Below are 15,915 nucleotides of genomic sequence, written 5' to 3' on the forward strand. Positions count from 1 at the left end.
AAGAATTCACTGAGTTGTATGAAGTTTACGTACACCCTTCACTCGAAGCTGTGGCTTGATGAGGAATAAACCATTCCATTTCTCTCTCTTTCAAGATGGCTGACGTTGACAAGTCGTGTTTCAGTGGTTCTCAATTTTTTATGTGAAAATTGTGATTTCGACATAATGTACAGTGACAAATTCTACATCAGATAAATAAGCTAGCTAGGTATGTTACTTAGTGTCCATGAATGGTTTACTAGGAAATGTGTGGATGCTGTGAAAGCGTGGTAAAAGTGGACCGGGGGCCGAGTGAAACAAAGAAGGCAGTGCTCAGGTTTGGCACGTGGGGCCAGAAATACCGCGGCGATGGCGCCGGCCAGTGCAGTGTGCGGTGGGAATGTGTGGCATTAAAAAATTAAATTTTTTAAAAAAAGAAAAAAAAAGACCCCAGACGCTAAGCGAGACGCTGCTCGGAAACTAAAGAGCCGGATTTTGTGCTCGGCCGAGCAGCAGTGACCTGAGGGAGGTAGGTCACTCGCTCGACCATGACAGTTGCGTGTTGCCCCCCAGTGCCACCAATCAACGGACATGCTTCTTAAGCGTAGACACCTAAGAACCATGATCGGCGAAGGCGCGGCTCAGCATGTCAACCATTACAGCGGCTACAGGTGTCCTCAATGGGTACCTCAGCATGTCGACCATTACAGCGGCTACAGGTGTCCTCAATGGGTACCTCAGCATGTCGACCATTACAGCGGCTACAGGTGTCCTCAATGGGTACCTCAGCATGTCGACCATTACAGCGGCTACAGGTGTCCTCAATGGGTACCTCAGCATGTCAACCATTACAGCGGCTACAGGTGTCCTCAATGGGTACCTCAGCATGTCGACCATTACAGCGGCTACAGGTGTCCTCAATGGGTACCTCAGCATGTCAACCATTACAGCGGCTACAGGTGTCCTCAATGGGTACCTCAGCATGTCAACCATTACAGCGGCTACAGGTGTCCTCAATGGGTACCTCAGCATGTCAACCATTACAGCGGCTACAGGTGTCCTCAATGGGTACCATTAATCAACAAGATTAATCAGTGCAGTATGACAAGAGCGACCTTCTCTAAAACCAGATTGGTTAGGGTGAAGGAGTTTATTGCTCTCCATATGTTTGAGAATATATTTGTTCATATGTTTTTCTAGTGGTTTAGATAGAATGGAAAGTATTGATATTGGTCTGTAATTATATGGATCGTTTGTATTTCCAGACTTACGAATTGGGATAACTTTGGCCTTTTTCAGAGCGTTTGGAAAATAATGTTTTTTGAGGCATAAATTGAATATGTACGTCAGTGAGTCTGTGATCACTGGTGCTGAGATTTGAAGAATTTTGCTGTCAACTCCATCAAGATCTCGGGATTTCCACTGCTTACAGTGTGCTCAGTAACCGTAAACATCAAGTTATTTTTCTTTACTTCTTACTTAATGAAAAAAAAAGATTACTTTTGTTCTACATATGCATGCCTTTCACTTTAGTTTTAGTTTTGCATGATCATTATCTCTACATGGATTGATATCGCCTCTTTCTCTCCTCCTCACTTTGTCGTTCTATCTACTTGCCCGCCCCCCCCCCCCCAGACACACACACACACACACACACACACACACACACACACACTCACTCTTCCTCCTCCCTCCCTTTTATTCCTCTAATGATGATAATCTTATATTGATTGCCTTATACTTTTACGGATGTGCGCAAACACATGTTTTTGTAATGTATATTTCTTTATAAATCTTATATAACGTCATCTCTGTATTTGTCTCTCTATCTCTGTGTCTCTGTCTCTCTCCGTCTCTCTCTTTCAAACCTTTTTTTGTGTGCTCCCACATCTATTCAAATGGTGTTATTTCTAATACTTTGTGTGTGTGTGTGTGTGTGTGTGTGTGTGTGTGTGTGTGTGTGTGTGTGTGTGTGTGTGTGAACATTCTGGGTGGTGTTATTCGTGAACTTCACGTCTTTTCATTAAGAGTGTCACTAGGATGTGTGTTAATTGTGTGTATGGAGGTGTTAGTGTGTGAGAATCTAATACTATTCTGCCTAGTTCCTAAACTTCATTCATTCATTCATTCATTCATTCTCTCTCTTTCTGTCTCGGTGTTTCTTTTCTTCTCTCCCCCTCACTCACACTCTCTCTGCCCCCAACACCCCCCACCCCCATCTCTCCCTCTCTTTCTCAACTATCAGATCAATAGGAAAACATGTCATCTCTTGGAGTAGAAAAAAAAAAAGATTACCAATTTGTAGTATGCAATGACAATATAAAAAAAATTTCAAGTCTCAAGTCTCTCTCTCTCTCTCTCGAATAATAATAATGATAATAATAAATAATACTGTCTCTGTGATCTGTCTGTCTGTCTGTCTCTGTCTCTCTCTCTCTCTCTCTCTCTCTGCCACTGTCTCTGTCTCTCTGTGTGCTGCAAACAAAATCTGTCATCCACTTACCCCCAAACAACTTGTGTGAAGTTCTCATGGTCAAAGTCCCCAGTCACGGTGTATGAAGACCACACGACCGCCCGCCTTCTTTTTATCCTCCTCAGCAGGGGAGATAACCAATGGCTAGAACTTCAGGAGTGTTCCCATTGATCTATTTTTAGGTCAGTGTTGTGTCTCATTCGATCCGGGACGAAAGGAAGGCTGATAATTGTAGCGAGTAACCAACCCCGTCTCAGACTGGGCTCACTGTGTCACTCAACTTTACAACGGAATATACAAATTTCGCACTATGATAAGCCTTGACATAGAACTATGTACAGAAAAATCAGCCTGTCAACACAGGCAAAACTCACAGTCTCACATGACAATTAAGGCCCCCGAATTGTTCATCCATAAAAATGGTACATTAAGTTTGAGAGGGGGGGGGGGGGAGGGGAGGGCAGGTGGTTGGTGGCTTTGTCGCTCCCTCTGTTGGTGGTGGACGCCGTCGTGGGGCGTGAGGACTGGCTGCCCGGTGGTCCTGAAGACGCCGGCCTTGGTCACCACGATTCAAGAGACAACAGCTGCGACAAGAAAGACTACAGCCGAGACATCATTTGACCAATGATGAGAAAAACATCATCTCACAAGGCATTAAAACTACCGCCTAGAGAATACCAGTCTACAGCCGAGAAGGACACCCGGCCTACTACAGCGTCCAACAACTGCGACACTGACCGGGCCAACGACTTCCTCTAGACTACAGCGTCCAACAACTGCGACACTGACCGGGCCAACGACTTCCTCTAGACTACAGCGTCCAACAACTGCGACACTGATGGGGCCAACGACTTCCTCTAGACTACAGCGTCCAACAACTGCGACACTGATGGGGCCAACGACTCCCTCTAGACTACAGCGTCCAACAACTGCGACACTGACCGGGCCAACGACTTCCTCTAGACTACAGCGTCCAACAACTGCGACACTGATGGGGCCAACGACTCCCTGTTGACTACAGCGTCCAACAACTGCGACACTGATGGGGCCAACGACTCCCTGTTGACTACAGCGTCCAACAACTGCGACACTGATGGGGCCAACGACTCCCTGTTGACTACAGCGTCCAACAACTGCGACACTGATGGGGCCAACGACTTCCTCTAGACTACAGCGTCCAACAACTGCGACACTGATGGGGCCAACGACTCCCTGTAGACTACAGCGTCCAACAACTGCGACACTGACCGGGCCAACGACTCCCTGTTGACTACAGCGTCCAACAACTGCGACACTGATGGGGCCAACGACTCCCTGTTGACTACAGGGTCCAACAACTGCGACACTGATGGGGCCAACGACTTCCTCTAGACTACAGCGTCCAACAACTGCGACACTGATGGGGCCAACGACTTCCTCTAGACTACAGCATCCAACAACTGCGACACTCATCGGGCCAACGACTCCCTGTTGACTACAGCGTCCAACAACTGCGACACTGATGGGGCCCAACGACTCCCTCTAGACTACAGCGTCCAACAACCTGCGACACTGATGGGGCCAACGACTCCCTGTAGACTACATTGTCCAACAACCTGCGACACTGATGGGGCCAAACGACTCCCTGTTGACTACAGCGTCCAACAACTGCGACACTGATGGGGCCAACGACTCCCCTATAGGCGGACTACAGCGTCCAACAACTGCGACACTGATGGGGCCAACGACTCCCTGTTGACTACAGCGTCCAACAACTGCGACACTGATGGGGCCAACGACTCCCTCTAGACTACAGCGTCCAACAACTGCGACACTCATCGGGCCAACGACTCCCTGTTGACTACAGCGTCCAACAACTGCGACACTGATGGGGCCAACGACTTCCTCTAGACTACAGCTCCGACACCCAACGGACCACAGCACTGAACATCTTACCACTGAAAAACGACTACTGTCAGACTTCTTCGTCGTTCGTGGGCTGCAACTCCCACGTTCACTCGTATGAACACGAGTGGGCTTTTACGTGTATGACCGTTTTTACCCCGCCATGTAGGCAGCCATACTCCACTTTCGGGGGTGTGCATGCTGGGTATGTTCTTTTTCCATAACCCACCGAACGCTGACATGGATTATACTGAGGATCTTTTACCCGTGTATTTGATCTTCTGCTTGCGTATACACAGGAAGGAGGTTCAGGCACTAGCAGGTCTGCACATATGTTGCCTGGGAGATGGGAAAAATCTCCACCCTTTACCCACCAGGCGCCGTTACTGAGATTCGAACCCGGGAACTACTACCGGACATCTATCCAGAACAACTTGACCTCAAGGGGTCACTGCCGATAGGTCGTTAAATTCAACTCTACAAAATATACATGAAGGAACTGCGGCGGGCATCACAAACATTACACCCCCCAAAAATAACAAATACATACAGGACAGATCAACATAAGAACAGGAGCACAACAAGCCGACAGTTCAAAGCGACAATATGTCATTGGAAAGGCTTTACTGACAAGGACTGTGTCAGTGAAAAGATATGTTTTCAGTGCTCCGTGTCTTGAAAGCGGGTCAGTGTTGGGCGTGACGGATCTGTGAGTGTCTTGGGAGTGAAGGGCACTTCTGTCGGCTGCAGCAAAAGAAAACTCCAGGAACGTTCACCGGTACGTAAGTTAGTCAGTTTCTGGGCAAGTCTTTGGAACTTGAATACAGAGTGTGCGCCGGCATGTCATGTGGAAATCTCGACATTGAAAAAAGCAACAAACAAAAAAAAACAAACAAACAAAAACAAACAAACCCAAACAAACAAACAACAACCAAAAAAAACCTAAGTGGTTTCATGCTATGTTGATGTGTCATTGGAACACAAAAAAAAAAGAAGAAAAAAAAGTGTCTTCAGTTATTCAGTATAGTAAATAGCATTTGTGTTTCAGTTACACTGCATGCACAGAACTGAGGCTTTCAGCTGTCTGTCAATTAATTCCCTCAGTGGTTTTCCAGTCAGCCAAGTCCAGAACTAAGGCCGGAACTGATACTGACCATTACAGTGGCCTTAAAGCCACCAAACAACTCTAATACACAGTTGAAGTATTTATTTGAGTGCTCATCTGATATCGTGGGTCTAGAGACCATCTGCAGAGACGACGGAGGAGGGCGCTTATATATATATATGTGTGTGTGTGTGTGTGTGTGTGTGTGTGTGTGTGTGTGTGTGTAGATAGATAGATATGCCGTTGTTTTTGTCTTCTCTCTCTCTCTCTCTCTCTCTCTCTCTCTCTCTCTCTCTGTGAAGATGTCATCTTCTCTCTCTCTCTCTCTCTCTCTCTCTCTGTGAAGATGTCATCTTCTCTCTCTCTCTCTCTCTCTCTCTCTCTCTCTCTGTGAAGATGTCATCTTCTCTCTCTCTCTCTCTCTCTCTCTGGATATCTTCTATGTCTCTGCATCTCTCTCTGTCTGTCTGTCCGTCTGTCTGTCTCTGTGAAGATGTCATCTTCTCTCTCTCCCTCCCTCCCCCCCCCCCCTTCTCTCTCTCCCCCTCTCTCTCTCCGGGCTCTCTCTCTCTCGTGTTTCAATGAAGTCCCCCCCTCAGGAAGGCCGGGCTGTTGACCGAGTCAAGTTCATCTGATTAACTTCAGTGACTGACAATCGTCATCCGCGTCAATACATAGTCGGCCGTCATCCGCGTCAATACATAGTCGGTCGTCATCCGCGTCAATACATAGTCGGCCGTCATCCGCGTCAATACATAGTCGGTGGTCGTCATCCGCGTCAATACATAGTCGGCCGTCATCCGCGTCAATACATAGTCGGTGGTCGTCATCCGCGTCAATACATAGTCGGTCGTCATCCGCGTCAATACATAGTCGGTGGTCATCCGCGTCAATACATAGTCGGTCGTCATCCGCGTCAATACATAGTCGGTCGTCATCCGCGTCAATACATAGTCGGCCGGTTATCCGCGTCAATACATAGTCGGTCGTCATCCGCGTCAATACATAGTCGGTCGTCATCCGCGTCAATACATAGTCGGCCGGTTATCCGCGTCAATACATAGTCGGTGGTCATCCGCGTCAATACATAGTCGGTGGTCATCCGCGTCAATACATAGTCGGTCGTCATCCGCGTCAATACATAGTCGGTGGTCATCCGCGTCAATACATAGTCGGTGGTCATCCGCGTCAATACATAGTCGGTCGTCATCCGCGTCAATACATAGTCGGCGGTCATCAGCGTCAATACATAGTCGGCCGTCATCCGCGTCAATACATAGTCGGCCGTCATCCGCGTCAATACATAGTCGGTCGTCATCCGCGTCAATACATAGTCGGTGGTCGTCATCCGCGTCAATACATAGTCGGCCGTCATCCGCGTCAATACATAGTCGGTGGTCGTCATCCGCGTCAATACATAGTCGGTCGTCATCCGCGTCAATACATAGTCGGTGGTCATCCGCGTCAATACATAGTCGGTCGTCATCCGCGTCAATACATAGTCGGTCGTCATCCGCGTCAATACATAGTCGGTGGTCATCCGCGTCAATACATAGTCGGCCGGTTATCCGCGTCAATACATAGTCGGTGGTCATCCGCGTCAATACATAGTCGGTCGTCATCCGCGTCAATACATAGTCGGTGGTCATCCGCGTCAATACATAGTCGGTGGTCATCCGCGTCAATACATAGTCGGTGGTCATCCGCGTCAATACATAGTCGGTCGTCATCCGCGTCAATACATAGTCGGTCGTCATCCGCGTCAATACATAGTCGGCGGTCATCCGCGTCAATACATAGTCGGTCGTCATCCGCGTCAATACATAGTCGGTGGTCATCCGCGTCAATACATAGTCGGCGGTCATCCGCGTCAATACATAGTCGGTCGTCATCCGCGTCAATACATAGTCGGCGGTCATCCGCGTCAATACATAGTCGGTCGTCATCCGCGTCAATACATAGTCGGTGGTCATCCGCGTCAATACATAGTCGGTGGTCATCCGCGTCAATACATAGTCGGCCGGTTATCCGCGTCAATACATAGTCGCCCGTCATCCGCGTCAATACATAGTCGGCGGTCATCCGCGTCAATACATAGTCGGCGGTCATCCGCGTCAATACATAGTCGGCCGTCATCCGCGTCAATACATAGTCGCCCGTCATCCGCGTCAATACATAGTCGGCCGTCATCCGCGTCAATACATAGTCGGTGGTCGTCATCCGCGTCAATACATAGTCGGCCGTCATCCGCGTCAATACATAGTCGGTCGTCATCCGGTGTTATCTTTCTTCCCAGTCTCTCTCTCTCGTCCCCCCCCCTCTCTCTCTCCACACACACACACACACACACACACACACACACACACACATATATGCCCCTTAATTTCTCTCTCCTCTCATTCTCCTCCAGTTACGAAGTGTAGTTAGTGTAGTAAATGCCAAAACTGTTTTTGTATTACCATTCATGTAACCGTGATTACACTGTGCATGCTGTACTGATTCAATGATAATATTATGATTTACCCTTTGTTACTGATTTTACACTGTGAATGCTGCACTTTTTGTTTTACTGATTTTACACTGTGCATGCTGCACTGATTCAATGATATAATATTATGATTTACCCTTTGTTACTGATTTTACACTGTGCGTACTGCACTGATTCAATGATATAATATTATGATTTACCCTTTGTTACTGATTTTACACTGTGCGTACTGCACTGATTCAATGATATAATATTATGATTTACCCTTTGTTACTGATTTTACACTGTGCGTACTGCACTGATTCAATGATATAATATTATGATTTACCCTTTGTTACTGATTTTACACTGTGCGTACTGCACTGATTCAATGATATAATATTATGATTTACCCTTTGTTACTGATTTTACACTGTGCGTACTGCACTGATTCAATGATATAATATTATGATTTACCCTTTGTTACTGATTTTACACTGTGCGTACTGCACTGATTCAATGATATAATATTATGATTTACCCTTTGTTACTGATTTTACACTGTGCGTACTGCACTGATTCAATGATATAATATTATGATTTACCCTTTGTTACTGATTTTACACTGTGCGTACTGCACTGATTCAATGATATAATATTATGATTTACCCTTTGTTACTGATTTTACACTGTGCGTACTGCACTGATTCAATGATGATATTATGATTTCCCCTTTGTTACTGATTTTACACTGTGAATGCTGCACTTTTTGTTTTACTGATTTTACGGTTTTCCCTCCCATGGATGAAAGAAAAAAAAACACCATTGTCTTGCTTACTCTGTTAGCTCAAAAAATAGAATCTATTCAAATTCTCTGTCTGTCTCACACACACACACACACACACACACACACACACACACACATACACAGAGAGAGAGAGAGAGAGAGAGAGAGAGAGAGAGAGAGAGTGTGTGTGTGTGTGTGTCAGTGTGTGTGTGTATGTGTGTGTGTGTGTGTGTGTGTGTGCGTGCGTGCGGGCGTACGTGTGCGTGTGTTTCTTTTTTTAAAATTTTATATAATCTATTTGTCTTCTTTTTTTTTTTTTAATTATTTGCTTCAAGTTTTCGTTTTCCACTGTTATTTATTTCTACTAACTACTACTGTTTTACCTTTATTTAGCATTGTGTAGTGTAGACCCTATTCAGGGCGGTGAATGGATGTAAAAAAGCACGTTACACCAGTACTTCTCTGTGGCCTCGGAGACGTATCATGTATATCCTGATCCTCGAAACAAAGAATTTTGTCTTGTCTTGCCTGGTCTCTCTGTCTCTCTCAGTGTCTCTCTCTCTCCGGCTCTGAGCATTCTTGGTGATGTTATTCGTTTATTTCCCGTCTACATTAAGATTGTCACTGGGATGGGTGTGTTTTGTGTATATGCAGGTGTTAGTGTGTGAGAATCTAATATCATTCTCTCCAGTTCCTAAACTTGTCGAGCGAACAGAGCCCATATCTATTTATAGTTTTGTGGGAGTGCCCACACAATAAAAATAACTATAGGAAGTTCAGTCAGGTGGGCAATAAATTACGGGAGCGGACATGACAATCTTATCTCTCCGAAAATAAAACCGGATTTAGAGGGGGGGAGGGGAGGAGAGAAAATGTTCGAATGTCCTTAGTGGCCCCAAATGTGTAATGGAACAAAATAACAAGTGGCTTAAATCAGTGAGTATTTTGGGTAAACTGTGGAACACTGATGTGACTGATTAGCCTCAGTGTTGGCAATGGACAGTACGCGCGCGCGCGCGTGTTCGTATGTGGGTACAAAACACAAATATGTGTATACAGTTTTTACAGGCCATTAGACCCATGTGAACAAAGAGGTAGACAATAGCAACCTTGTGACATTCTAAGTGATTAGACATCCAAGCACGCACAATACATACAAGCACTGATGTTTTTTGCAAAATGATTGCAAGGGACATTGCAGTTGAACACGGGTCTGATCTTCAGGCATTCGTCAATGTAAATTCCTAGTATGACCATGTGAGGTTGTTTTTTATCTGAAAGTCGCGCATTGCCTCATGCCACTCTGGGCTTCCCATTCCACTTTCAGTTTTCTGTATGAGGTTCATTGAGTCCGTTAGAATCATGGAATGTTGGTTTCCAGGCGTATGGATGGACAATAGCCACTGGAGGGCATGTGTCACAGCTTCAGCTTCCATCGTTAGGCTGGAGGTTGTGACTTTGTAGGCAGCATTCTCTTCCCTAATTGTTTTTTCATTTTGTTTCGCAATGAATCCCCAACCGGATTGGCCTTTGGTGACTGAGCCATCTGTGTATATGATGATGTCCTCTTCTTTACTGTTTTCTTCTATGAGTAGCTTCACTTCCACATCAGTTTTGCCCTCTGACCATTCCTGACAATGTCTTCCTAAAGTGGGTGAAATGGCTGTGTTGAATAGATGATTGAAGTTTTCGGGGTTTTCCTCCCATTCTTTTGTTTCTTTCAGGTCTTGTAGTCGGCATACTAGCTGGATTGTGTCTTCTGCTTGCCCCATCCATGATCTTCCTCGTCCTAGACGGCTGCCTTTTGGTTCCTTGACTGCGTCATACAGTGGGTTTTTAGGGTTTTCTAATGCTCTGAAGTAGGTATTAACCTGTTCTAACTTGTTTCTGGCCTGCACTGAAGGAAAGTCAAGCAGGTATCGCATGGTTTCCGTGGGCGTGTCTTTTGTTGTTCCAAGGATCAGCCTCATAGCTTCATTTTGAACTCTTTCTAATTTTAGGAGGCTGCTTTGAGACGGTGTTGTTAGCCCAAGTCCGTAGCTGATCACACTGCGAACGAGTGATTGATATAGCAGGAAGAGGTGGCGTTGTTCGATACCTTTGGTTGCCATTGCTTTTAAGACTGAAAGACCCTTTTTGCATTTGAAGAACAGTATTTTCAGTATGTTTTCTGAAGGTCAGCATCCTGTCGAACTGTATTCCTAGGTAGCATAGGCATTCGGTTTTCTCGATCTGAATTCCGTTGAATGACACAGGTGTTGGTGATTTGCTCGCTGTTCTTTGTTGAGGGTGCACAGCAACGTTTGAGCTTTCGCTGGATTGATGGAAGATCCTGTGTCCTTGCACCATTGAGCGGTATTGTACAGTTGTTTCTGGACGGCTTCAGTTCTTTCTTGAGCATCTTTCGAAGGGTTGAAGACCAGGCCATCATCCGCAAGAGTAAGCACCCGAGCTATTCCATTGTTGTTTAAGTCTGCAAGGCCCTTCGTGAAGACGTTGTAGAGGACAGGAGAGAGCGGAGACCCTTGTGGCAGTCCCATGGATAGTTTAGAAGGTGCAGACATCCAATCTCCGAGGCGTAGGACCACGCTGCTGCTATCCATCTTGTCAGTGTCAAACTTACTCCATACCTTAGTAGCAGCTCCATGAGCTGCGCAAACTGGACTTTATTGTAGGCATCTTCAAGGTCGATTGCTACTGCTAGTGTTTCTTCTTTTCTTTGAAATCCTTCATATACCTCATATGCGACAGCAGCCGCATTTTCCCATGTAGTCTTACCTGTTCTGTAACCACCTTGATTTGAAGGGAGAATGTGCCTGTGTTCAAGATCCCTTGCAAGTTTCCTGGCTATCATGCGTTCCATGAGCTTTCCAGCAATGTTTTGTATGGTTAGGATTCGGCAGCCGCTTACCTGACGATGGTCCTTTCCTGGTTTTGGTATGGGTTTTAAGAAGCTGTGTGTCCAGTCCTCCGGCACACGTTCATTGTGGAAACTGTTTTGATACAGATTGAAAAGTTTGCTTCTGTCTTCTTCCGATAGCTCCTTGATGTCCGAGTAGCGAACTTTGTCTGGGCCAGAAGCCGATTCTTTCTTGCATTTAGCTATTGCTTCGTTTAGATCATCTATTGTCAAGTCATCATCAGGTCCAGTCTGCATAAGGGTTTGGTTTAACTCCTCAACATATTTCTTTTTTCATCTAAGTTTCTTTGATCGCTCTGTTGTATGAAATTTTTGAGCAGGGCGGATCCTTTGTCTTCGTTTGTCTTAAGCTTGGTTTCATCAATATCTAACATGCCTGGGGTTGTTGTTGTGCACGTTTTCCCTTCCAAGCGACGATAAAATTGCCACTGAGAACTCTGTCAATGTTGTGTCATAACTGAGTGCCTCGCAAAACTGTTTCCACTTGTCATTTTTGGCCTCTTGAGCAATGACTTCAAACTGTTTAGTTTTTCTTTCATTTTTGTTTCAATTTCTTTGTCCGGAGAAGGTTTTGTTTTTTCTTTTTGCCAAAGTTTGACAGCCGCATGCTTTTCTATCCAGGCTCTCTCTGTGTCAGTATTTCACCATGGGGGCTGAATAGTTTGCATCTGGTTCGTTTTTTTGTTTCTTCTGCGTCTTAATTTTTCGATGATGGTTGTCTCTTTGGTTTCATACTGAAATGGATTACGCGGTTTCATACAGGGTTTATCTGATAGTTTCTGTAGACTGAAAAGTACCGGGAGGTGGTCACTGCCTTGGTGTGGAAGCGTCTCTGCATTCATTCTTGCTCTGAATTTTGGAGATGTTAGACCGATGTCAGTCACACTGTCACTGTCCCCTTGTCTTGTTCCAAGGCGAGTTGGGGATGTGGTTGTTAATGGGCTAAGAAGAATTTCCCCTATCATTCCTTCAAGTGCGAGGCCTTGTGGGCTGGAGTTCTGCTGGTCCCATAACTTCGATCTTGCATTAAGGTCTCCACAGATAATAACAGAGTCTCCAAATTCGTTCTCTATTTCTTCTAGAAAGGCCCAATCCGCTTTTGTTGTGCAGGTTCCTCAGTGAACATAGGCATTGATGAGCACAATGCTTTTGTGAATTCCGTCAGGTTTTTCAAGACGCACACCCACTAGTTCACATGAGTTGCTACACCATTTCTCTAGATTTATGGTGCGTTGTTTTTTTAGATTGTTGTTTAGTATGATTGCTGCTCCTCTTCCTTCATTCCTTTGAAAGACTGTGAAAATCTCAAAATATATTGGTCTGTCTGCCCTTGTCCTGGTCTCTTGGAGACATAAAATGTCAAAATCATATACCAATTTCTCAGTTGTTGAGATTTTCATTCTCGCACTGGAGCGATTCCATCTGAAGATTCTCAGTAGAGAATTTCTTTGACAGCCGCTCTGCTTTTGTCATTCTCCCACCTAAGCACAATCTTTTCCCGCCTCTTTTGCCACGCCTGTTTTAGGGTTTTGGGGAGCTGAATTTATGTCTCGTGTAATGCAGCTGATCCCCGAGGTGCACGCGAGACACGGTTTTGTTAGTATCTATAGAAGGGTGTTCTATGTGGTGAGGGAAAATATTCGGTCGCCCTGACCGAGCCTCTTATCAGGGAAGGGCAATGGATGTCCATCTGTGTGGAGTACGGTCAGCCTGGTGTCGCCCTAAGGCCAGACTGCACACAGTTAGTGACTGTTTAACCCAACAGCCATCCATCCCCTTGGTACTGTATGAAAGCCGTGGGATTGGGGATTTTAGTGCATGCAGGAGAACTGTTAGCAAAGCCACACCAGCTCTGTCCAAGCAGTTTTACTTGAGGCTAATTCAAGACTCCTAGCATGGCTTGTCCCCCCCCCCCCCCGCCCCCCAACTCGACCCCCTCTCCATTCCCTCGCTCCACCCGTCTCTCCCGCTCCCCCTTTCTCTCTCTTTCACTATCACTCTCTCTCTCTCTCCTCTCTCAATCAATCAATCAATCAAAAACACTTTATTAATCCACATGGAAATTAAGTTGTGCAATCACAGGCTCATTGTAAACACTGGCATAAAATCATGCGCAACATAAGAAGAGATTAAAACTAGTCAAATAAGAATTCCCAATAGCTGACGATATACTAACCCCCCCACTCCCCACACACACATACTCATGTTAAGACAATAGGGTATTGCACAACAATATTAACAAATGAAAACATCCAACAAAAAAAAAAAGGGTATAAGATTACTAAAAATGACATGCGCGCACGCACGCACACACACCCACACACACATACACACACATGCACACACACACACACACACACACACACACACACACACACACACACACACACGTTAAGACCATAAGGTATTGTACAACAATACATAAATAAAAACATCAAGGGAATAAATCGTATATATAAGTAAAATGCACACACACACACACACACACACACACACACACACACACACACACACACACGCACACACACACACTCACACACACACAAACAACGTATGCATGCACATAACATATGTCACGCCAGTAAGATTAGAACATTAACATTAAGATACATGAAATCCAAGTAAAATAAGAAAATATTTAAAAATCACTTCCGATCACACACACACACAAATGCTTGCTTGCCCGTGCTCACCCGCTCAGTCCCACATGCACGCATAATGTCTGCTCCCATACACTCGTCTGCTGGTGAAGTTCAGGTGTTGCTGTGGCGAGGGGGCTTGGGGGGTGGGAGGGTTCACTTAGTGTATTGGATGTTTTGATTGTGTGCGCGAATGGCTGTAGGAATAAATGAATTAATGTATCGAGATGTTCTTGCGCGTGGAGCTCTAAACCTACCACTTATGTCTGACCTTCTGCTATTAATGTCATCATGTAGTGGGTGTCTTACGTCGGTCAAAATTGTTATTAGTCTGTCAGTCAGTTTTCTATTGTGCATGTCGCTAAAGGTGTCTTGTCTTATACCCACCACCCCACCCGCTTTCCTAATGACTTTTTCCAACCTGTCTTTGTCATGTTTGGTCAGGTTTCCCCCCCAGCACACGGCTCCGTATGTTAAAACACTACAGACAACAGATGTGTAAAACATTTGGAGCATCTGCTTGCATACATTAAAAGATTTCATTTTTCTAAGACAGTACATGCGACTGTTGCTCTTTTTAATGAGTGCAGTTGAGTTTTCATTCCAAGACAGCTTATTGTCGATTATCACACCGAGATATTTGTATGAGTCTACTTGTTCGACCACTTCATTTTTTGTGATGATTTTACTTAAAGTTGATTTCTTTTTTCTGAAGTCGATTACAAGCTCTTTGGTTTTGCCAACATTCAGCTCAAGGAAATTTTCTTCACACCAGTTCACAAACCTGTCAATTTCTCTTCGGTAGTCAGTGTCATCGTCATCAGTAATAAGTCCTGTCAGTGCGGAGTCATCTGCAAACTTAACGAGGGGACACGAATTGGTCAGACTTCTGCATTCAGCCGTATACAAGGTAAAAAGAAAAGGCGAGAGGACTGTACCTTGTGGTGCACCTGTGTTTGTGAAAGAGACAGTAGACATAAAATCATTTAATTTTACAAACTGAGGCCTTTTAGTAAGATAGTCTAAAACCCATGAAATCGTCGGAAAAGCGAGTCCCATGTGCATCAGCTTTTTTGCTAAGAGGTGAGGTTGAATTGTATTAAAAGCACTAGAAAAATCAAAGAACATCAAGCGGACACAGGTATTTGATTTGTCTAGGTGTTCATAGATTTTGTTCAAGACAAACAGTATTGCATCATCCGTACATCTGTTTCTCCTGTATGCAAATTGCAAGGGGTCTAAAAATGGTTTGACAGACTCCTGCAGATAGACAAGTATCACTCTCTCAAAAACTTTCATCACAGCAGATATCAGTGCTACAGGACGGAGGTCATTCATACATGAAACATGTGTTTTCTTAGGTACAGGTATAATGCAGGAAGTTTTCCAGATAGATGGTATTTTGCATTCACTAAGAGACTGATTAAAAATAATTGTTAAAATCTGGTAGAGCTGAGCTGCACAGTATTTCAGTGTATTTGATCGGATCATATCAGGACCAGGTGCTTTGTTTGGTTTCACTCGTTTTAATTGTGAAAGCACTTCCTCTTCAGACACAACAATGCATTCGTCCTTCTTAACATTTAAAATATCACTTAAATCTTGTCTTTCTGCGCTAAAATCGTGACAATCAAAACGAGCAAAAAAGTCATTCAGTTTGT

The sequence above is a fragment of the Babylonia areolata genome, chromosome 33 (assembly GCF_041734735.1).
Source record: "Babylonia areolata isolate BAREFJ2019XMU chromosome 33, ASM4173473v1, whole genome shotgun sequence".
In the NCBI taxonomy this organism is placed as follows: Eukaryota; Metazoa; Mollusca; class Gastropoda; order Neogastropoda; family Buccinidae; genus Babylonia; species Babylonia areolata.